Below are 23,927 nucleotides of genomic sequence, written 5' to 3'. Positions count from 1 at the left end.
ATTTTAATTAATGATGCCACAACACTCACTTCCAAATCATGGGATTATCATTATTTGATAATAAATTTAACTAAAATTTCTTATTTTGTGGATGAAAATTGTAGATCACTTCAAAATATTAAGAATTTATTGAAATATATAAATGATTTTAAAACATTTTAAACATTAAAAAATGTACTCATTCTTATCAGTATTACTTATAGGTAAGCTTTTCGAAGTAATTTCTAACCAATCATGTGAAAATAAGTTTCGTAAGTAGCTTTTCTATTTATAATACAGTCATTTTACAATGGCTGCTTATATAAACGGATTTATTTATTTTTCTGCTATATTGTGTACAACAAGACCGATGAAATATTAGAAAAACGCAAATAATTTTGTTATTTTTGATTTATGAAAATTATAGGGACGTTGAAAAGATTTTTTTCTCAAAATCCATTACTAGGTTTTTTCTCTATAATTTAGTCCCCTTATAACTTGGCAGAATATGAACCAATTCTGTCAAAATTATTTCACAAAATATGTATACAGAATGGACAACATATTAAATGAAACTTTTATTTAAAGAACTAGAAAAGAGGAATAATATAAAAAAAATTTTAAATTCAGACTATTTTCCAATAAATACACTTAATAATAACAAGTAAAAATATTGAAAATAAATAAATCAGTATAAAATAAAAATATTAGATAAAAATTTACTCGAGATTTAATATACGGAGTTCATATAGTTTCCTCGAGTCGATTGAACTTGGAATAATAGCATTATTATGATTCAAATTTAGTTCATAAATTAATACTTAAAAATTATCCTTAATAATCTTAATGCTTGCATTAATATTAATGTAATTAGAAACAACTACAAAAACGTGTCCAACGGTGTAATATAATTATTTATTACAGTCTTTATTTTTTTATTATTTCTTGTGTTGTGAAAAATAGTTTCCGCATTTTTATTACAAACAATATCATATCAAACATTAACACACTTTTTTTTCCGGGCTTGCGTAAATTGAATATCTAACTTGTTGTGTTCATTTGTTTTTCTAAGAATACTGGTTTCTTTGAAATTCTTGATGGTTCATCTGTCCATATTATAGAATTATAAAAGTAGAGTTTTCACTAGTATTCGCAGTTTATATTAACTGAATTCGAAGCGTCTAATCATTGGATTAGTGTGAAAACTCTCCTGTTCGTAATTTATATGGCTTACAACGGTTTACAATGATCAACTAGTGATTCTTTTTTGGTACATTTTCCAGATTTTCGAAATAACATTTTTTGAACTGTCGTAATGAAATTGAATGTTACTATAATGAAAAAATATTTCAGCATAGTATTATTACGTTCAAAATTAGTAATATGTCTAGTTCTAAATTTTCATTCCCTAAGTCTCTACACTTATTTCTCTTAAATCTTTAAAACAGTTACTCGTTTGTTAATAATAATGGATACCATTATTTTTTCTCACATAAAGTGAGTATCTTCCAAATTTTTTGCTTCGGTGTGATGTTTATGGAATATCAAATGTTTGTCATATATTTAACAATGTAGCTTTCCGGAGGTTTTTTTTCAAATCGCATTTAATAATTGATCTACCCCAACTCTGTATATATTTTATTAAATCATTTTCATTCAGTGAAATTCCCGAAACATATTCTTAATTACCTTCCACTTTTTATGTATAGTCTTCCATGATCATTTATGTATCCATTTTATAAAATTTTTTTCGTAAAAAGCTGCAACAACTCAAATGGATTATTTATAGCTTTTATGTTATTCTTTTGTAACATGCCATAGAATTTTTAGAATTATTTTAGAATTTGAGTAAGGTAGAACTCAATGATGTTTTTTCCAACGATTATATTCGTCACTATTCGACAGCTATGTAGATTTAAGGACAAGGGTGTTACAGGTTGAACAACTTATCTAGTAGATTAAGGGGTGATATTTTTCTATTTGATACCAAATCTTCATAGTGAATTCGACTCATTGGTATCTTTTGAAAGGTGTACTTATTTGGATTGTCTGCACAGACAATACCTGCTTTTAAATTGCCGCATTGGCTCAAAAAGTATATGTTTTGATACTCTACTAATCCACTTTGGTTGAAGGCTTGTAATATCATTTCGAAATAATAGTTTATGATGTCTACTTAATAACAATATCATTTCTACATATAGTAATGGGCACTTATTCATTTTGTACTATGCCAGATTTGTTGTCTTTAGTTGATAAGAAACATTTTATATTATCTACTGGTTAGGTTTCCATAGTTGCCATTACACATTAAATGCATACCTGACTACCTAAATTTGATATATTTTTGGACTGATACAGTTATGGAGTCAGAATATCAGAATACCTTATGCTACACCACCTATTGTTCAGTAGTTATTCAAGCTTACCTTGAAGCTTCGATTTTCTTGTCTTCTAGTTTTTGCCACTAATTTGGCATATTTTGTGTAGTCTACTAGCGTATGGTTTTTCCCTAAAGTAAATTCGAACGATTTGCTTTAAAGGCGTTGTTATTACTCCGTATGCAGAGACTTACTACATCGGTTCTTCAAGTTTCAATATAGTGATAGCATTTTCCAGTTTTTTTTTTCAATTTTAAGCGTTACAATGTGAAAAGTTAATATAATTCGTATGCAGTGATGTGAGAAGTGATAAATTTTGATTGATCGTTAAGTAGTGTCACCATGTAAGTAGTACCAAATAGCGTGTTTTGTCCCGAGTACCATCGGTCTTAAATCGCGAGTCGAGATCATTAGTTCTGTCATCGAGCGCACGTACCGCCGCGCCGCGCGGATAACTCTTCTTCTTCTTCTTATCTTCTTTCACGGCCATCTTTAACTTGCCCCTGGCAGTTTGCAATCTCCACGGCTCAATCATCCACGCGGTCTCATTTCTTCTTTCTGCTTCGCGATTGTCTTTTATTATATTGTCGGTTCGAGAATAAGACATTCTGTGCTGAGATTGGTCTAGCGGTATGGGTGGTCGGTAATATCTGCGTCTCACTCTTCTTAGGTACTTCGCCACTGCCTGATCGGCTTGTTCGGTACCGACGATTCAGTACCATCTCGATGTCTTAAGGAACGGTTCTTTGTCGCGCGAATTTTCAATAATTTGTTTGATATAGTGATGGCGATCTTCGGTTTAATTACAACACGCGAAACGCAGTGCATCTCATATATCGTAGTTATTGACAAGTGATCAAAATGAATAATCAATAACAATGTTTTGTTTGATTTTAACCATTTAAGACTCAATTATGAGTGATAATACTTGAATTCTATTCAAGTTTATTGGTAAACTTTTTCTTTTAATAACATTCTAAAAGATATATTAGAATTAGTTGATTGTGATGTAGAAGTACCAAAAAGTGCAATTGTTATTTCTGTGATATTTAGTTTTATAGTTTCAAGTAGTCCCATAATATACCTGCAATTTGTTACAACTCAAGGAAGAATTGATGATTATATAAGATAAATAACAGCTTAAAACTGGAGTTCGTACGTGGGTAAGTCAAGTTACATACTAAATTCTTTTTCATGATTTTCATTGTTAGATTCAATATATTCAGTTAGTTTTATTTTATAGTTTGAAACTGCTTTCCTTCCTAACATTGTTACATACTACAGCAACCTTAAATGAATATTCAAGGAATCATTTATCGTAATAAACCAATTTATCCTTCTTTCATTTCCTGTGATTTTTTTCTATTGATTAAAATACTGAATGTGTTGCTCTGATTGTGTATCAAATGCTTTCCTTGGTTATAAATGTTGTCAATTGAAGTATGGCATGACTTTATATTGATGTTAATAACAATAAGTTCTTATTTATAGTTAAGGAGTCATAAATAGATATAATATTCGGAGATCTTCTCTAAAGCGAAGGAATGTTTGGAAAATAATGAAGTGCATGTTGTACGTTCAAGTTTATTTGTGGCTCACTTGGAAAATAATTTTTTTTATAAATTTGAAATGTATCTAACTTTTTAAAAACAAATATATCGAAACTCTCAGAGTTATACACATGAATCAATCATAACAGTCTACTGCTAGGCACAAAATATTTCTCTTGGACGTTTCAGTGAGAGAGTTTGATAGATTTTCAATAACTATGTATAAACTGACAATCAAAATTCGTTATACTTGTAATGTAATGTTGTTTATAAAAATACCATCATGGAGATTTTTTTTCTTTTATAGGTGTATGTAAGAATTGTTTAAGTTCAGTCTTTATGTTGACTTCTTTTCCACAGCTGTTTCCATTCTTTCCTATCCTTTTTCTTTTAATTTATTTCCTGCCGTATTTGTTTTTCTGCCCAGCTCCTCCTCTGTCTTCCTTTCTTGTTTTTGTAACTTGGTGCTTCATATATCTTCCTTATTAATCCTTCTACTCTCATGACAATCTTCTTAATTGTCTTTATTCGCTTTTGTTTTAAATTGGTTTGAAGCTAAAATTTTCTTTAACAATTTTGTAGTATCTTGTTTTAAGTATTTTCTATTTTTCTTAGAAATCTCATTTCTGTAGTTCTCTAGTTTATCACTTGTTTCAGTCTTCTATATTGTGTTAATGTCAAGGCAAAGTGTTTAAAGCCTTTCTTCTGATTCTTATGTATCTCCTCATTTCGGCTCATTATTATCGTCGTGTGTTTGTTTATTGCTTATTCGTTATCTCTAGATTTTTATTGTATATTGTTAAGTTTGAGTGCTAGTGTCATTTGCATAAATTATCTCCCACAAAATGTATAACGATCCAACAACATATTAGCCACTATTATGATGGATATTTTTAATTTTGAAAAAAATTCTTAAATAGAAATTATTGTTATTTTCTGCAGTTGGAATTTAACCTTCTTAGTGTGAGTTCACGCGTCAAATTTTTTTATTTTAATAATGTTTCGACTGTGGGAAAATTGACTCGAAAACGTGTTGGTTTCTGAATATATTCCAGACGCAGAACTTCCTGGAAATGTAAGTCTGAATCCAGAACCTTCAAGAAAAAGATGGTTACTTTACTGTAAGCAATAACAATTTGACACCACGGTTCAAACTTTTCTAAACTAAAGGGGCTAGAGAAGTTGGCGGAAATCGATTTGAGCCTATTTCCATAAATAGATAAGTTCATGTAAACATGTAAACAATTGGAAAAGTGTGTGATGTTGAATCACGGAAACTTCAACTTATCAACTCATTTTGAGAAGTTAAGTGTTCTCCTCTATGAACCAGGAACGTTTCTCATAATCTAAGAGTTTCATATTTTGCAATGTACAGTAAGTTCTTTTAAGTTACAATTTGATGAAAAAATTTCGTCGGTCCACTTTCCATCTTCCTCTATTAATTTTGTTAACTAGAATAAATCGTATACATCAAGTTATATACCAGCCAAGAAAATATTATATTATTCTACAATTAAATATGATTTATTACTGTTAAATTTCGATACGCTGCTCGACCATTACACTATGTTTAACATTACGATTCATTGTTTTCATTGGTTCATCATTAAATACTACGTATTTTAATGCACGTCAATTAAGTTCATATATACTATCATTTTCTTTATGGGTAGTAAAACGTAGTGTTATAAAACAGCTTCTGCATTTGTAAATGGAAGAACTATACTTATTTATCAATCGACTGTCCTTTGTTTTCAATCTTCTTCTTCTCTTCTTCTTACACTACATTTTTAATTTTTTGTCCAATTGGAAAACTCATTAAAGACGGGGACATGATGACATTACAGAGAAGTTTAAAAAACCACGGGTTCAATACAGCTTCGTCAAGAAGTATCAAAGAAAACTGATTTCATTTTTTTTCTTTTGAACCTAGAACCTTCAAAAGAAAGCTACTTTTTTATAAAATTGGGTTGAATTCCATCCTTATCATTCTCATTTTCATCTTGGTCCAGTTATTTCATTTTAGTTATGTGGCGAATGTGGAAAACAGTAGTAAATTTGAATAATTTGAATTATCTAATGAAGTCTTTGACTATTCATTAAATACCAATCTTCAAGATGAATACGTAACACTACGGTTTTATTACTAAATGAGCTTATATAGTTATAAATTTTATATGCTATTAGACTTATTCATTAATTTTTATACAATTTTATTAACGACCTCTCAAGAACTGGTTCTCTATCTCGATAATTCTGATAAAATGTTCGATATCCAAATAATTACCATAATTTATAATTTCCTTTATAAATCGTACGCCAAGAAGCTCTATAATATAAATAGATTATCCTATCTAAAGGGACTTTTTTCCAAAATATAACCGATTATTTACCAAAAACAATTGTTATATGCTAAAATACACTTATCATTATAAAAACCAGCAGTAATAATTTAAAATAATTATAGTTATAGAATTAACCATGTGCCCTATGTTTGTAATGTAATATCAGTAACTTCCGAATACAAATTACAATAATCCATATCCGTATCCGCCAGAATAAATACTACCGATTGCTTGAGTTGCTTACATAATGTGACATTTGCTTTCACTGTCTTTTCTATTAAAAGAAATAGACGTGTTTCCGGGATGCAACACAATATGCTCTCCACCATTTTCTTAAAATTATTTCTAATTGTTAAGATCTTACTTCATAGAACAAATTTATTAGAAATATCGTATGCGAAGCGAAAATCAGTCAAAGAAAGGAATAAAATTTCGCCATGCTTCTCTAGTTCAGAAACGCATGTCAGTCAGTAAAAGTGTCACACAAATAAATATTTAGATTAATTAGTATAAGTGAAGTTAGATGATTGTATTGAATAAATTATGGATAAGTATACTGATTGACAAAGATCACGTTATATTCAGAAAATTGTGGTAAACAATTTAGAGTGTTCTCCAGAAGAGCGTACCGTTGAATAATGAAACACCAAAGTGGACTATTATTGCCATGTTTCCAATAAGAAACCGCTCATAAAATAGCTGGCAAAGACTTTTTTACAATTTATATATACAACCAATATTTCTATTAACGTCAATTTAAATATTGAATTTTGATTTCTATGAGTTTAAAAATTTATACAAGCATTAATACTATCAAAAATCACGTATTCGAAAGCTCAGAAAATATATTGAAGTTAGTCCACTTAGGTGTTTCCTTGCCACGTTCCCACTAAAAAATCACTCATTATATATATATATATATATATATTTCGTATCTTCTCATATTCAAATTCAAGTTCTCCTTTTTTACTCTATGATATCACCAAAAAAAAGTAAGCAGGGAAAACATATTAATGCGTTCTTTTTATTACCAAGTCCAATTCTAATTGACATAATTATCTTCAGTAAGTTTTCTTGCGCAGCTACTTCTCCTACTGACACCTGCTTTTTTATAATAATATTGGGTATATAGTAATGGCCTAGCTCTCATTTTTAAATCTATATTTTATTTGTATGAATATTTACAAAAGCTCGTTTTTAATTATTAACTTCCATAATGCACAAAATGACACTCACTTTATTATAATATATTGTTATTCAGTTTAAATTGTCCTTAAGAGATAGATAGTTCGGTAAAATGTCGTACATATTAAAATGCCTTGATCAAAGAAATATACCATATATATCAAGGATTTGTTTTTGTCCGATTATTAAGTCACATAAATTAATCTATGTTTTGCAAAAATAACTATCTCTCTCTTATTGTTCATTAATCCTTTATAAATCCTTTATAAATCTCTTGTTTTTAAAGGGTATAATTCCCAAAAGTAATTTCTCAAAAATACCTCGCAGAGAAATACCTCGAAAACTTCCACTTCAAGAAAACACATCGCTTTCTTACATCGTGACTGTTCAGATTGGAAGAAACATACTCAGCGATGAAGGAATGAAATGATGATCAGAGTGTTCATCAGATTAAATGTTTCATAGATTTTTAGAAAAATTATAAAATTAATTACTTTAGAAATACATGAATCTTTGCCAGCCAATATACAAAATTTATAGCTATCTTCATTTAATTTTAGTTAATATGTCTTTTGATTTTCTTCTTACCATTTCATCACTGTCATCTTCGTTTACTTCATCTAACTCATGGTCATTGGTCCCTTATCATGGCAAATTTCTTCATACATCTCTCGTAAGAATCTTTTCCATTTTCATACCTAATTGAATACATAAGGATCTTGAAGCTCAAAGTTTTTTTATTTTCTGCAATTTGTATATATTTCTTTCTCCTAAATTGTATTCATTCAACTTACACTATAGAAAAAGGTGATTCTCAACTTCTAATTATTCAATCGATAATATGCATTGCTGTTACTTTCAACTCAGTTTCCTTTACTTATATAGAAATCTAGTACTTCTTTTAGTCTAAGCTTGCATCTTTTACATATTTTGTACTCATATAATATGGTATTGATATATGGTTTCTTTCCGCACTTAGACGCAATTTTCCTCGCCAAAGAACTACAGAGAATAAGGAATAAAAATAGTCTCCTTTCTAAAACTGTAACTAATCCGCCGCTGAAAGGGTACCGAAGTTAAATGATGATGAAGTCACTAAATCCGGTTCTCCTCCAAAGGTATAATATAGTCGTTCATCATAGTAAGTTCCCTCCGCCCTCCTGATACTCGATCTCGCCTCTCGGGACTTTTATTTAAATTTATAATTATTTCTTTCTTAAGAGGTTGAGTAGCTACAGGTGTATTTTGAAAACGTGTTAAAATTTGACACATACGTTTATTAAAATAAATAGGAGCAAATGATTATTATTATTTGTATTCAATTCTATGAATATTTATTACAATATATATAACATGGCTAATAAGCAAGAAAAGCTGCTTAGCAAAACTGCCTCCTTTTAAGTTATTAGGTGATAAACTATCTCTGGTATGGCCTAGTTTTTCATCAATATTCACATCATAAGTTGCGAAACGTCTTTCTTCTAGACCATTTCCAAAATATTAATTTTGACTCTGACATTCAGAGTAAGAACTTGTAGTGAAAAATATTTATATCTACAGTCTGAAAAATAGGAACTGTGATTACCATATTTTAATTAAAAAAAAAAACTTTATATTGGAGTTAACTGATAACAGAAAAGTTCCCTTCTTATGTAGTTGTATTATGATATACAGATAATCTGAATTCGTGTATAATACATAGGATATAAAGAACTTTGGAAGGCTTTTTCTTTATATATCAGAAATATATGCAGGTTTATGACAAACTTCCTCTATGTTATATTGGAATTTAAGATTATGATCTCCTAAAAACACCTCTTTTCATTGAAATGATGCGTTTTTATATCAATACCAAATCAGCTCATACATTAAAAATTTGCAATTTTCGCATTTTCCTTCCTCTGTATCTTTGTTTGGAGATTTTCATTTGCTTCTTTTACATATGGATCTTTTAAGCAATTGGCCATATGGCCGTCAATAGCTGAATTATTCAGCTGCATCTGTAAGTGCCACCCGCATTTTGCTACAAACCGTTTGTTTGTCGCACTTTTCATTTTTCCCATTTGCTTTGCTCTTTCATTATATTGAAGTGCACATGACTCTACCATCCTAAATCCACTACAACTTTAACCCAGCAAAGGAATCTTTCCTATATTAGGGCCAAACTTAATAAATCCCACCCCCACATGGATAATATCCTTATCCAAATCACAAACATACAAACGAACCTCTGTCTCCCCCTCTCTTCCCTTCTGTCTCCTTTACCAATAACTGCGGTGCTCAAACAGTTTGTTATGAAAATTATTAAATAAATAATTCCCTTAATAAGTTATATATATTTCAATTCTTTGCTCAATTTTTCCTTTTCGTAAACAGAAGTTATCACCTTTCGTGGCTATAGTTTATCATTTCCTATTTTGCTTAATTCACTATTTTCCATATTCAAACAAAATATCACATAAAAAGGCAATTGAACTGAGAGGAGTTTTGATGTTGACCTGTTGAAATATCACATAAGGTAGACAAAAAATTTTTCAGTTGGAATTATACAAATCCAGTTTAACGTCACAGAATTCGCTTGATATAAAATTAGAATTTAATAATTTCTTATGTAAACATAAGCCACTAGATTGTGGCAGGCAGTTATCACTAATAGAGTCATCCGTTGGAGGTATTGGAAAAAAATTTCTTAACGCTTAGACCTTCCAATAGTTGGTTCTTTATGAAGCATTTAAGTTATTTCTGTAAACAAAAGAGCGTAAGTAAGTGTAACCTACATAATTTCTAAATCGCTTGAATTGAGAAAATGATTCTACGCAGGCATAATAATGAAAATGATCAAATTATTTCAGAGATCATGATTACGAATAGGTGTGCATCCTTTTTAAGTTTTAGTTTAGAAAAGGTATTTATCTACTCATTGAAAGCTGAGAGTGAAAAGAGGAAGCATTCATGCCTGAATGAAGAAAGTTGTCAATAGAAAAATGCTCAGGAGACACGTTTGAAAATTGGAAGTTCCAAAGGAACAAAGATATATGAAACATTGTGCAGATGTAATACTTATATCTGCTTGTTTTTTACATTGATTCTATAATAATCGTAATTTTAAATGTATATTTATTTCTAAATGAATAAGAATACTTCTACTACTATTTTCATTGTTTTGTGTTACTAAAAATTGTGAATGTCTTATTTATCTATCTCATAGATTGCCTTTTTAAATTAACAACCGGTATCGGTTAATAAGTAAGCTATTATAAATAAGTCACGTTGATTACAGCATGCCTTAAAAATTATTACCATGCTTTGTACAACTACGTGGGTCCGTATTATTTTTAATTAATACAAAACACAGTCCTCCCACTGGGCATATTCCTCTTAAATTTCTAATTATTCAAATCTTAATCTCGAAATCTAGTATTCGTTCCGTCAGATAAATACTTCTCCCTTTTAAGCCCGAGTTATAAAACAGGACCGTATCCTATATTTTTTCTACTAAAACGTCAAACTGATTTTTTGTAAATTTTCTGCATGACTGATCGTCACATACAAACTTTACTGAATTTGCAATTACGGAAATCACAAATAATGGTATTAGTTTGACACGATGTGTTGCTATATTTTCTTCAAATGAGCAGCTGCCTTCATTATATTTTTGAGATTTATGAAACCCATATTTTATGGTAAGTATTACTCGTACTCGTATTACTAACAATTTCAATACTTTCAAATGCATCCAACAATTTTTTGTTTATGTGTTTGTTGATATTTTAAATGAGCTGAGTGCTCCTTAAACTGGATATTAACAGACTTCTTAGTCTGCCTAACATACTTCTTACCACATTCATTACAGCTTTTTTTGTAAATACCACTCTTCTCCAAATCTAGTACTTTATTATATTACTCAACAATAGTTTTAATGTATTGTTGGATTTATACATTAAAAAAGTTAGATTTGATCTTATACCTTTCTACCTTCATTAATAAAACAAAAGGACACAAACATGAATTTACCTCATAATAAATTGAACTTATTCAAAATAACCTTACTTTTAACAGCACGAATTATATCGGTTCACCTTAAGAGTTGGTAATTGCAAAAGTTACCAAACTCGTAGGACTGACACCTTCATAACCTCATATACTCTTTACATTTTTGTTTTCTTTGTTAAGTGATTATCTGCCCGCTATAATTCGACTAATAAAAAATATACCAGCTCAAAAATAATTGTTTAGAGCTGTTAAAACTGATGAGATTTTGTTAATCAATTTTGTTCAATATTAAAACAAGCCTGGTAGTTGCGTTATCTTCAAATTTAGGTAAAATCAAGTCCGGTCCTAAATTCTATAGCTCCGGTGTATTATTTTTCTATATTTGACAAGCCGAATAAAAAAGGTCTACGTATCCATTTGTCCATAAATTTCGTTTTAACACTGTCATGTAGATAAATAAATATTTTTTTAGATACACAACCCGAGAATTCAAATATAAATGTCTTATAAAAATATTAATTGGTTGGTAATTTATCTCTCCTTTAAAGACGATGATCTTAATATGTTAATGATCAGATGGTCAATGTAATGTTTTGATTACATACTTTTTACTAATCTTTGCCGTCGAATAATTTGTTGGAATCAATTGCTTTTTCTTTTTCTATTGTAACAATGTTAATAACATATAAGAAGGAGACGAAGAAACATAAAACAAGAACATAGTAAATTATCGCAAATTACTTCCTTAAATTTTGTTTTTTTAATGCTTACATATATTTTGCTCACTCGTATTGTCTTTGTAAGTTTAAATTTAGTAGTAAACAAGATTGATAACTCATTTAATTTTGATTCAATGAAAATTACCGATACTCTTTTTTCAAAGATATCGTACATAGATCAATATGAATTACAACTAATTTAATCAATTTAAAAGGACTTAAGGAGAAAAAAACCTCTCGACTGGTTTTGATCTACTTAGGTTCCTAAGTAAAAAGCGATACCCTTTCTTTCGAGGAGGAAGAAGGAATTTCTTCGTTACTTCAGTTAATTAGAAAATTAATTCATATAATTTTTATAACCCAGGAAGTAAACCCCAACATGTCAAACTACAATGTTTAGGATTATTTGTTCCAAAATAAAATATATTTATTGTTAAAACAAACAAATAAGAATATCGATTAATTTCTTTCCTTTGCTGAAGTGAAGTTATTGGTCGATATGATCAATGCTGTTTTGAAATAATATTTAATCTGATTTTACGGTAAATAAACTGAAAATAAATATTAAGAATGAACAAATTATGTAGTATTTAAAAAGATAAATAAATTAATTCAAAAATTGAAATCTATTTGAATTTTAAAATCTCGAATACGGAAAAGTGTAGGTTGCTTAAAAGAAAACTGAAGTTCCTTTTGGTTAGATTGCAATTTGTTGCATTTAGAATGTTATAAATAAGAGATTGTATCAAAGAAACTCAATTATGGGCTGGAATTTCCCAGTTTTAATCTACAAAACAATGTTGAGTATAAAATCTCTACAGATATAAAAGATTTACAATTGAAAATTAATATGAACTTACTTAAAAAAAATTATTTTATGAAATTATATTTATCAATTGCATTTTCACAATAAAGAAGACAAAAACATCTAGATACACTTCTGTAGAATTGAAGTGCCATGTAATCGTTCACACGCGCGATCTCTATAGCAGAATGTGACGTCACGTTGGAATCAAAATGTGAAGTATAATATATGCTGTATACCAGTTTTATTTTGATTTCAAAAGTAATATTTGAAGCAAAGACATATCAATATATGTATTATTGATATGATTAAGGCGGTTTAAAGGGAATATAATTTTCTGCCTGTTCCAAGAAATAAAAGACTATTATGAATAAAAAATATTGTTTCTGCTTTATTATGGGTATATTTTTATTTATTTCGTTGATTGAATCATATATAGGTAAACAAACAATGTTTTAAACCTAGACACTTTGCATTATAAAGAACTATACTAATCGAAATGAATGAAACAAAAAAGTTATAAAATGAATAACACATAAATAAGGGGGATATTATCTAAACATTTCCAACCACACTGGAACAGTTTTTGTTAATAATTCTACGGATGAATCGACACAACATAAATAAGAAGACTTATTGGAAAAAAATTGGAATTGTGTGTGTTATGCTGGGATTACGACATTCATTCACCATATTTTAAATTAATTTTATCCTTTCGACCACAGGGTCCTATCCACTACTTCGCCAAGTCTTTTTTTAAACCAAAGTATTAAAAAACTCAGTGAATACATCCAATCGTACCTAATCTTAATGGCCCAGAAAACATCTGATTTCAGCGTGCCAAATTTGAGCCGACAATTCAGCATACCCGTGTATGTGTATTGTGATTGTTCATATGAAAAATGATGTTAAATATACATGATACTCTTGTTCATGAACATTTCAATAGAATTGTTCGGAGTAATCTTTCTAGTGCTCAGATATGACTGGAACTGAAGAAACAACAATTTATAGACATTTGAAGCAATGAAAGGATGGAAGTATTACACTAACACCTAAAACAGAAACAGAGAGAAAACTCAATCAAATCGAAACAATTTATCCGAAGAAAATACATTTTCTTGTTTACAGAAGAAAATACCTATACCAATCCGGTTACAAAAATTCGACAACAATGCTAGTTTGCCTTTAAACTGGCAGTAACAAGTAATAATACCTAAATATCAGAAGATTGGAAGTGAAAACAGACTAATATGTGATGCTATGGAAACAATAATTTTGTTGCTAATCGGAATGATGTTAATATCTCATTCAGCATAAAACGATATAAATGGAAATCAGATATTACTAACGAGTATTGTTTCAAAATGTAAATTTCACATATGAATTGAGTTAGTTTATAATACGTCAAAAGTATTTTAGCCAAACATTTTTCCATACCGTATAGTTGCCAACTTTTATAAAACATATTCGTATTAATTGTAAAACGCGAACGTTAATGAGATGCAGACCTATTTAGTAAATTTACGACTTTATCTGCTCGGGCCTCTTTTTTAATCCCTTTCTGAGAAATCTTCGTTTTCAAGTATATTTAGTTAATTGCTTTATTACTTCGGGTTTTCTCAGTTGAAGAAATATTTAAGAAGATGGTCATTCGAACTTACTTTCTTTTCCTAATCACCTCTGTTCTCTTTCTAATTTGAATTCGAGTATGAGTTTCCTACTGCCACTATCTTCGACTCCTTCCTACTAAGAAAACATTAAGAAAAAATGAAAATTTTAAAAAGAGTCAGTCTTCGTCAATCAGTAAAATTAGTAAACCACGAACACGATTGCATACCGCGGTTCTTCAACCGAACATACCGTTCAAAAATTCAATACCGTTCAAGTTATATATTCTGTATTCTTATAAACCGGGCAAGCTACCTTAAACCGTGAGTTTCCAATAGTAATTAGGAAAAATCTGAATAAACGGTGTACCTGCCATCTATTATTTGTGTTCAGAACGCTCAAATATTTTCGTTTTCCACAATTTCGAGCTCGAAAAAAATATTTTTTATTCAAATTTTATATTGCTTTATAATATAATGTAATATTTATATTGAAAAAATATAAATAAACAACCAATTAGTAACAAATTTTGATCTATTTTCAGCTTTGATTCTCTCATAATGTTACTGACATTTTATCGTCAAATAGCACTGTTTTCGATTCTTTAGGACAGGATTGACCAATACATTTCAAGAATTTTATTATATTTTTGCCCATTTAGTGCTGCCAGTACTAAGGAGCTTAAAGGCGATTATAAAATTGAGAACAATAGACAAAATACGCAAATACTTGTCAAGCACTTGAAAGGGGGTTGTCTAGTGCTTAACATTCCGAAAGTGTAAAGGTCGCTGTTTAATTATCATGTATAATGAAGGAATTTTTGTTGATAGAGGCTTGGTAGAATTTGTTTGAAAGACTACCATAGCAAAACTGACAGCTACTAACTTATTACCAACCGATCCTGTCATATAAATGGACAAAACATTGGCTACTAACCAAAGAAATATTGCAGATTCATTAGAAAAAACTTTATTTATGTGAAGAACATTGAGCCAATATGTGACTCCATATCAAATCACTGGACAACTGCCTTAGACATATTATAGCAAACTAAGATTTTGTAAACTTGATATGTTAATAGAAGAAACAAAGATTATTTCTGTGGATAGTGAGGAAAATGATGATGCTTATGATGATTCTTTATCGATAGAAAGAGTTTTATATTTATATTATTTTTGTTACTTTTAATGTTTGTATATTTATTATTTTAGAAGAATATTCAAATCTAATATCAAAGTAATTTCGGAGGTAAAGAATTATTGGTGAAGCTATATATAGAGGTTTTTTGGAGTACCTATACTAAAATCTAGTCGAAATTCACAAGAGAATTGTCAATAATTACTTTTTTTACATTACAATTCTGTATATAAACCATAAAAAACTATACGATTATGGATTTTCAACATCTTAATAATATATATTGATAAAATCACGCTTTGCAGCTAAAATATTTTATAGAAAATTATCTTTTCACTCATATAGTTATTTTCACCAAACATCACAAATTGCTTTAACCGTCACGTTAAGGATAACTATCTTAAAATATTTTTCTCCTAATTGAACGAGAACTTGTTTTTCGACACTAATTGACTGAAACGTTTTCACCTGCTCAGGTATTTGAATAACATTATATATGTACCATTTTATTTTGTACTGGATCTTTTAAAAATTCTTTGGATGAGTTTAAGGTAACCGAAAAATCCTAAAAAAAGTGCAGGTATAAAAGCTTCCTGTTATAAAAGGAACCGCCTATCTTAGTACGGGTGTATGGCAGTGAATAAAAACGAAACTGGGCAATAAAGAATAGCTATAAACCATTCATCAATATTTCCAGGGATTTTAGAAAACTGAATTCTTAGGAATTTGTTTGAAATGAATGAAATGTACGTGGGTATTTCTGTTATATTCACTATGGTTCTGATTATCTTGATGTCTTATTTAAAAAGTTTAATTTCATGAAACATGAATGTAACAATAGAATACATCTAATAAAATTATAAATTTATTTATACTCACCTACTTAAGTAGGGTATAGTATAAATTATTTTTTTTTCTATTATTGTCCCTTTTATACTTTCAGTTTGTGATGGTGTATCATTTGTCATTTCAAATTTCACTTATTAGAGAATCTGTAAACGATCTTCTCCATTAATGTACTAGTTTATGGCATTTTAGCTTAACCACTATGTATCTTCAGAAATGAAACCTAAGAATGTATGTTCAGGGATGGAACATTGGATATTTTAACAATATTCATATTGTTTGAAAATGTAAACATTATCCTAATATATAAAATATTGATATAACGAGGCCATCTTCACTTGATTCATCTTTGGTTAAAGATATAACAAGTATTTAAGTATTTGAACAGCTTGGTTCTCCACCCATGACATCTTTTATTTATGAGTACCCTATATCCTTTTTAGCCGATTTTATTTTGTAATTTTTCATAATAATAGCAATAATAGACAAAAACAAGAAATTTGTTGCTATATATCCTCTGCAATTCCAGTTATATAGTGGTAAGGTTACCACTATATAGTAAAATAGAAAATAGTAATTCTACAAACCCTGGCCATTTCATAAACGGTCTAAACACCGAAGTTTTCTCTTTAATGCATACTTTTAGTAGTTTCTCACTTAATAAAACATCACCAATAATTGAGATATCTGCATATGAATTTTAACCAATTTGTCTTGCGAGATTTTCAAGAGAGTCAAGATTCACCCAGTTTTCATCTAAATTGAATATTCATTTGCTATGATTATCCACTTTTTGTATTTCCCTCCAACAAACTATTTCTTCTTTTTCTATCAACTTTGATCTATAATCCAAATGAAACTAATTCTTATGAAATTGAGTCAATGCTAGAGCGGGAACGCACCCAATCTTTGAACTCATTGGGAGATAACAACATAGTTACTCTAATGAGGCTATTTGGCCACACCGGAGTACACGGCAATGAACAAGTTGATCACCTGGCGAAGAATTTCGGGACAAATCCGAAAAACGGGAAAACGAGAAAAATCAGAAACTTCTAGTAAGACCCTAGGTCTGAAACAATTCCATTTTTATTCTTATTTTACCCAAAACGCCCTTCTATTAAGCAAAGATGAAGTAGGAAGAATTACTGGTGAGCCAAAACCTAAAGAAAATCGGAAAAACTCCTAACAGCTCTTGTCGTTTCTACAAGGAACCAAGAGAGACTGGTTGCACAATTCGGGGTACACAATAGTATATCAAGAAGTCAAAGAGTTAGCGAGAGAGATACACGGCTGTTACCCCGTAGCTCATCTAGATATTACTAAAAAGATATTGACAATGTATGGACAGTTCTTACTCTTGTCATTTGAGTAATATTATTCAACTTCACGTCAAAATCAAATCATAATGTAGTATTTTGGCGCAAAACGTTGGCATGAAGAATTTGACTTCAATGGTAAAACAAATTGGTTTGTTCCTAAAACAGAAAGATCTTAAACATCAACAAGATTATGGAGAGGAATAAAAAAGTTGTGATAATGGGATTAATCCAGTTAAAACACATCAAATATACTCGTACGCTCAGTTATCAAACAAATGCCTATAATTTGTATATCAGATGAATACGGTGATTGTTTATTGAAATATACAACTTGAAACTCATTTACAATGAAAAATTCACCTTTAAAAGTTCAAAAACGTCTAAAAATGATGACTTTTTTGAGTGTACATTGAGTTTTTGGAAAAACGATTTAACATGAGTCATATTAAGTTATTTGTTAAAAATTTTAATGAGAAAGTTGTTTAAAATGACATATTTAACTTGGACAGTTATACGAAGTAAAATCACTTGTTTACAGACCAAAAAAGAGTCAGTTGCGTGAATACAGTGGTTGTTTATTGAAATTTTGACAGCACTCATTTATATAACATATTCATCTTTGACAGCTGAAATAACATAATGTGTTTTTTCCTGATAGTTTAGTATAAATACTCGCTATTAATGTCATTACTCCCTCATTGAATAACCAACTAGAATTCAAGTGGATCATATCATTGGTTTATCATGAAGTTTGAGGAAACCTAGTTGGTATTTGCTTATATTGAAATGAAAGAACTTTACTTATTCTCTAATAGGTTCCTCGCCGTTAAAAAAGCTTGGAAATTATATTTTCTCGTATTCTCGAATAAATGTTGTTTTAACCTTTTACTAATTATTGTGTAAGGCTTTCGTGGCCATCGTCCAATGCTCAAATGTTTCTTAAGCTACGAGTAATAGGCCGTCGTCGACAAAAACCGTTCTTCAACTCGTGTGGTTAGCACTTTTACCACACGAGCTGACGAAACGTCAAGAAGTATTTTCTTTCAACGACACGACAGGCTAAACATTCTAAACAAGAAACATTTAAATAAATTTGTATGGTCTTCGTTCAAGTAAAACTGCTTCACACGCTGAACGAATGAAGTATGAACATTTTTCAAAAGATTGTAAAATTCCAAAGTATTTTTACCATCACGGAATAGTGTGATCTAGTGGGTGCTCCAGTCGTACCACTTGCCGATAAAGAATTACACCATTACTTAAATCCTCTGTTCGATAGTATCTTACACGTAGAATTTTTTTTTTCGCACAAAACCCTCGTTGTTTATATTGCCGAGAATCTGGAACACCATACATACACTCTTATTTAAGATATCACCTGAAAGGACATTATTCTTGTGTTTGCATTGTTTTCTTGACACTTTCGAGAACATGCATGGATATTGCGCGCATAATGATCTCACTGCAAGCAAAACAGTATGTGTTGGTGTTTACAGGGTGAATTCATATTCATATTCAGAATAATATAATAATCCGACAATCTCTAATAAAACTGAAAATATAATAATAGGTATAATAATTAGATATTTTTTTTCTTTTTTATTATATATTTAATGTTTTCTGAAAGATAGATACAAACAATTGAAAACAATTGATTCACTTCTTTTTAATTGTCATTTGGATTTTTTTGAAATCGGGAAACCAAACTGAAAAATATAAACATCTGCCGATAAAAATTTGATTTCATAACGGCTAAACCAGCGCTCGCATATGCAACAACTGAAGCTGCCGACACACTGCAAGAAAAAATAAAATCTCATAAATAGTGAAGTGAAAATAGCACCCAATTTTCTATTAAAACAACAGAATTTAATATATTTCATTCGCGCCCAATACGTTACGTGTCTGAGGTATGATACAAAAACTGAATTTGAAAATATTTACACCTGATAAAATGAAGGGCTAACAAAATGTGTTTATAATTTCTGTTTTAATTGTTTCAACTCTAAAACATTTGCATTTTGTCTAAATACTAAATTTCAAAGGTATATTTGTTCTATGTTTTCGGATCCTCCTAGGATCAGTATCACTTCTATATCTACAATTGTAGTTATTTAATGTACCATTCAACATAAAAGTAACTTTATCAGAGAATACGATTTAACTTGTAAACTGAATTCTGATTTGAAAATTCACAAAATCTCATTCTGCCGTCATGCCATCTTGTACTTGTAGTGTTAATTTAGTCGGTCGTTCGTTAGCCAGTTTTAGAGAGATTTTGTAGTTTGAAACCCTAGCTAAAGAAGTTTCTCAATCTTCCAAACTGCAGTTTTGGTAATTTCTTTGCGATTTGGACAGGTTTCAACAAATAAGTAAAGTACTTCTTCGTCGTCAAAGTTTTTTATGATCACCGTAACCACTATAAGAAGCGTTATTTCCGGTTAAATTAACTTAATGCCAATAAATTCTTTTCAATGAAAATGAAAAATTTCATGATTGAAACACAATGAATGACAGAAAAACCAACTACCTTTTTAATATACATTTTTTTCATTATTCTTTTCACTGTTATCTGCTGCTATCTCTCGACGATTTGAAAGCTATTGAGGTGCATCAAATCCTTTTCAAACATAAAACACGTACTTGGAACGTGTGTATTTTTTGTTCCTAATATTTTATTTTCATTAAAAGAATTCATTCTATCCCCAATAATAGATTAAAATAAGAACTATAATTTTCATGTGAAAATGGATATTTATTACACAAATATTAATTTTACACTGTCGAAACGCTGTCAGTTATTGCTGTCAATTCAAGCGTTCTTGGTTCGTTATTGAATTTGAATTTAAGTTTGAGTTTACTTGGTCAATTTTATTTATTTTGCTAACGTATTAAAACTAAAGAATGCTTAAAAATCCATTTTGTATTGTATTACACTGTAGTGCCTATGTTATTTCTTTCATTTATTTGCTTTGCCCGCTAAATGAACGGACTATTACTAATTAAATTATTTATTAAAAGTTAGTGCACAACACTCCTAATAGAAAGTATCCATTTTGGAGGTACGTTAAAGTATTAATCTATTACAAGATTTCGAACAGGCGTCATAAATTTTAATACAGCAGTAATTCACCTAACATACTTGTGTACCTCAGAACGAAATTAGTTCTAACACCTAATTATTAAAATTAACTACTTATGGTGCAATAACTAACCTACAAGACTGGAATAAAAATTGTTCAATGGATGCTCCAACGCTTTCTAATGCACATTAATTCTCTTAGTGTCAACAATGGTTAACAAAACAATTGAAATCGTGTTTCTACCTACGTAATCGTATCGAAATAATATATAAAGTGTTTGCAAGCTATTGTTTTATTTTTTTCTAAGGATAGAAACGGATTAATCCAAAAGAATTAGGGTATTCTAAAAATCATGAATATCTTTTATTGAAAACTCCATTTAAAAACGGGTTAATAACAAAAAAGAAGCAGTCATATGAAATAATTAGACGGCAAGAAACAATAATAAAGACTTTTATAAACTATAAAATACAGTGTATATCATCCTATTTAGACGGTTGCCCGCCTCTTACGCATTAATCTTTAATTGGTAGCAACAAAAAGAAAGTCCATGCTGTGAGGTGTATCAATTTGATCTTTTATCTCTCCAAATACTCAACAACTATGAGTGGTACCCAAAATGCAAAATATTAAGATCAAGACATCAAAATTAAATAAATGTGATCGTAGTTGACTTTTTTCTAATTTATTAATTGGAACTATAAAAATAGCGATTTCCAACCAATATTTTCTCAAACCAACTAAGAAAAGTCGTATATAGGCTTTCTCTGTTTCTGATGTACTAACTAAGAATCAAGCTTTTTAGTATAATTTCGTGTTAGTAACCCATTTAAATTTGAAATTGATACAATAATACCAAAAATTTCCTCGTCTTTCTATTCTATGTTTATTGAAAGATTTTTTCCTTTCCTCGAGCATTTTTTCATAGGTATGAAAATAATCAGCAGTGTGAAAATATTATGGAAGCCTATAGAAGTTCAATTCATTAAATTATTCGTTGTTTTTACGGACAAGTGTCACTGCGCATTTTCTTTGTGAAAATCAATCATTGCTTTCATTTTAATTCAAATCAATTCAAAATTTATCAAGACAATCTTCTTATACTTAACAAAAATCACAGTTAAAAGTACGTCAACCGTGACATTGAAATATATTTTCTGGTTCATTGATTGATTGTTCATTATTTCGTTCTATGGTCCTTAAAATAATTTTCAAACAAATCATCATGATTTTTATAATCATCTACTTAACGCTGTGTGAACAATCAATTTGTGGAATGAGCTTCAGCGTTACGTAATGAGTTTTTTGCACTAATAAACAAGATATTTTCACTTTGGATTACTATGACCACAACATATATATACTGTTACATAAGATATGGTTTAATTCAAATTACTTTTCAACCGGTCATGAATTCGTTGGTTCCTGCGTTTTTTGAGTGTCTTTAGAAGACATTAGCTCAATAAATGCGCATGAAGTTTGCTCTAATCCTAGAAAACTGGTAAAGCATCCATGAATTCAAGTCGGAGTAAAATGTAAACAATTTGACTGTTTTCTTTAATTATGAAAGTGTTATACATTGCGAAAATGCAACTAAAGGTTACACGTAGATTTCTACGTTGAAATTTTGAAAAAAATTTAAAAACAAAGCGACTACTGAAATGGGAAGAATTATTTAAACAGGACTTTATAAAGATGTAAGATTTGACATGAGACGTTTTATCAAACAGAGTTAAAATGATGCTTGTTTGAAAATTCGCCATTTAGGAGTTATAAACCTTAATTTTCTATTAAATGGATTTAAGTCAAAGTTTGCTATATTCATAAGGGCGAGTGGTGTTAATCAGGGTCCCACTTTAAAAGTAAATCTGCCAACTAGGTAAACGACTACTGGAATGGGAAGAATTATTTAAACAGGACTTTATAAAGATGTAAGATTTGACATGAGACGTTTTATCAAACAGAGTTAATATGATGCTTGTTTGAAAATTCGCAATTTAGGAGCTATAAACCTTAATTTTCTATTAAATGGATTTAAGTCAAAGTTTACTATATTCATAAGAGCGAGTGGTGTTATTCAGGGTCCCACTTTAAAAAGTAAATCTGCTAACTATGTACTACTTACATCCTATTACAATTTTTAGTTCTTTCTCTTATCACAACCTGTGTATTTTTTATTTATTTTCATTTCACTTTTCGCACCATTTGGGAATTTTTGATTAAAAAAAATCTTATACCACCTCAACCATGTTCATGTAAATTAAATTGAAGTGAATACTGTAACTGTAAGCACTCCTTAATATCGACTAAGAATGATATAAACAGAACATGACGATATTATCTATAAAACTTTCATGTGGCCTTATTTACGGCGACCATTAGATCGTTTCAGATTCAGTTGTATAATTTTATAGTGGTAACTGCGATTCTTGGTAAGCCCACACCACTCTATGGACAACAACGCTACCGTGTTCTATGTAAATGATTTTATAGCAGATCTACAAAAAAGTATTTAACGAAAAACAAAAAAAATTAATTAATGATCGTTCTCATTATAAAATTTGTTTGGCGCGTGATGCGCAAGTATGGAATAAAAATCAATTGTTAGAATTACAGGACAAAGTTTGAGTACAAAAAATAAAGAAGAGCATAGTTATAGCTGTAAATGATGAAGAAGTTAATCCAAAGTAAGGCGTTTTTTCTATGAAATATCTACATTTGCCAATGAAAATATGTGTCTTCTTGAATAAATAATTTTAGATTTACAGAGATGGAATAATTGTGATCTATACCTAAAGTATGACTTGATACCTAGACAATTCTGCTAAATTAATAAAACACCTACCCAATGAATCTAACAATACACTAAAAATAATTATAAATTTGGCTTAAGTGGTTTCGTTCTTTTTAATGTTGATAGATTTCTCACTTATATGTATATATAATGATTTCTAAAAATTCCCTGTTCCAA

The 23,927-nt window shown here is 29.6% G+C and overlaps 1 protein-coding gene across 3 annotated transcripts in view; it reads left to right on the top strand.

The window, feature by feature from the left end:
• Positions 1-23,927, top strand: part of LOC130902750 (transcriptional activator cubitus interruptus) — a 202,011-nt gene that overhangs the window by 126,092 nt on the left and 51,992 nt on the right. The gene's annotated exons all lie outside the window — the stretch shown is intronic.

The sequence above is a fragment of the Diorhabda carinulata genome, chromosome X, assembly GCF_026250575.1.
Source record: "Diorhabda carinulata isolate Delta chromosome X, icDioCari1.1, whole genome shotgun sequence".
NCBI lineage: Eukaryota > Metazoa > Arthropoda > Insecta > Coleoptera > Chrysomelidae > Diorhabda > Diorhabda carinulata.
The sequence above is the reverse complement of the archived record's forward strand: the minus strand, read 5'-3'. Positions and strand labels throughout refer to the sequence as shown.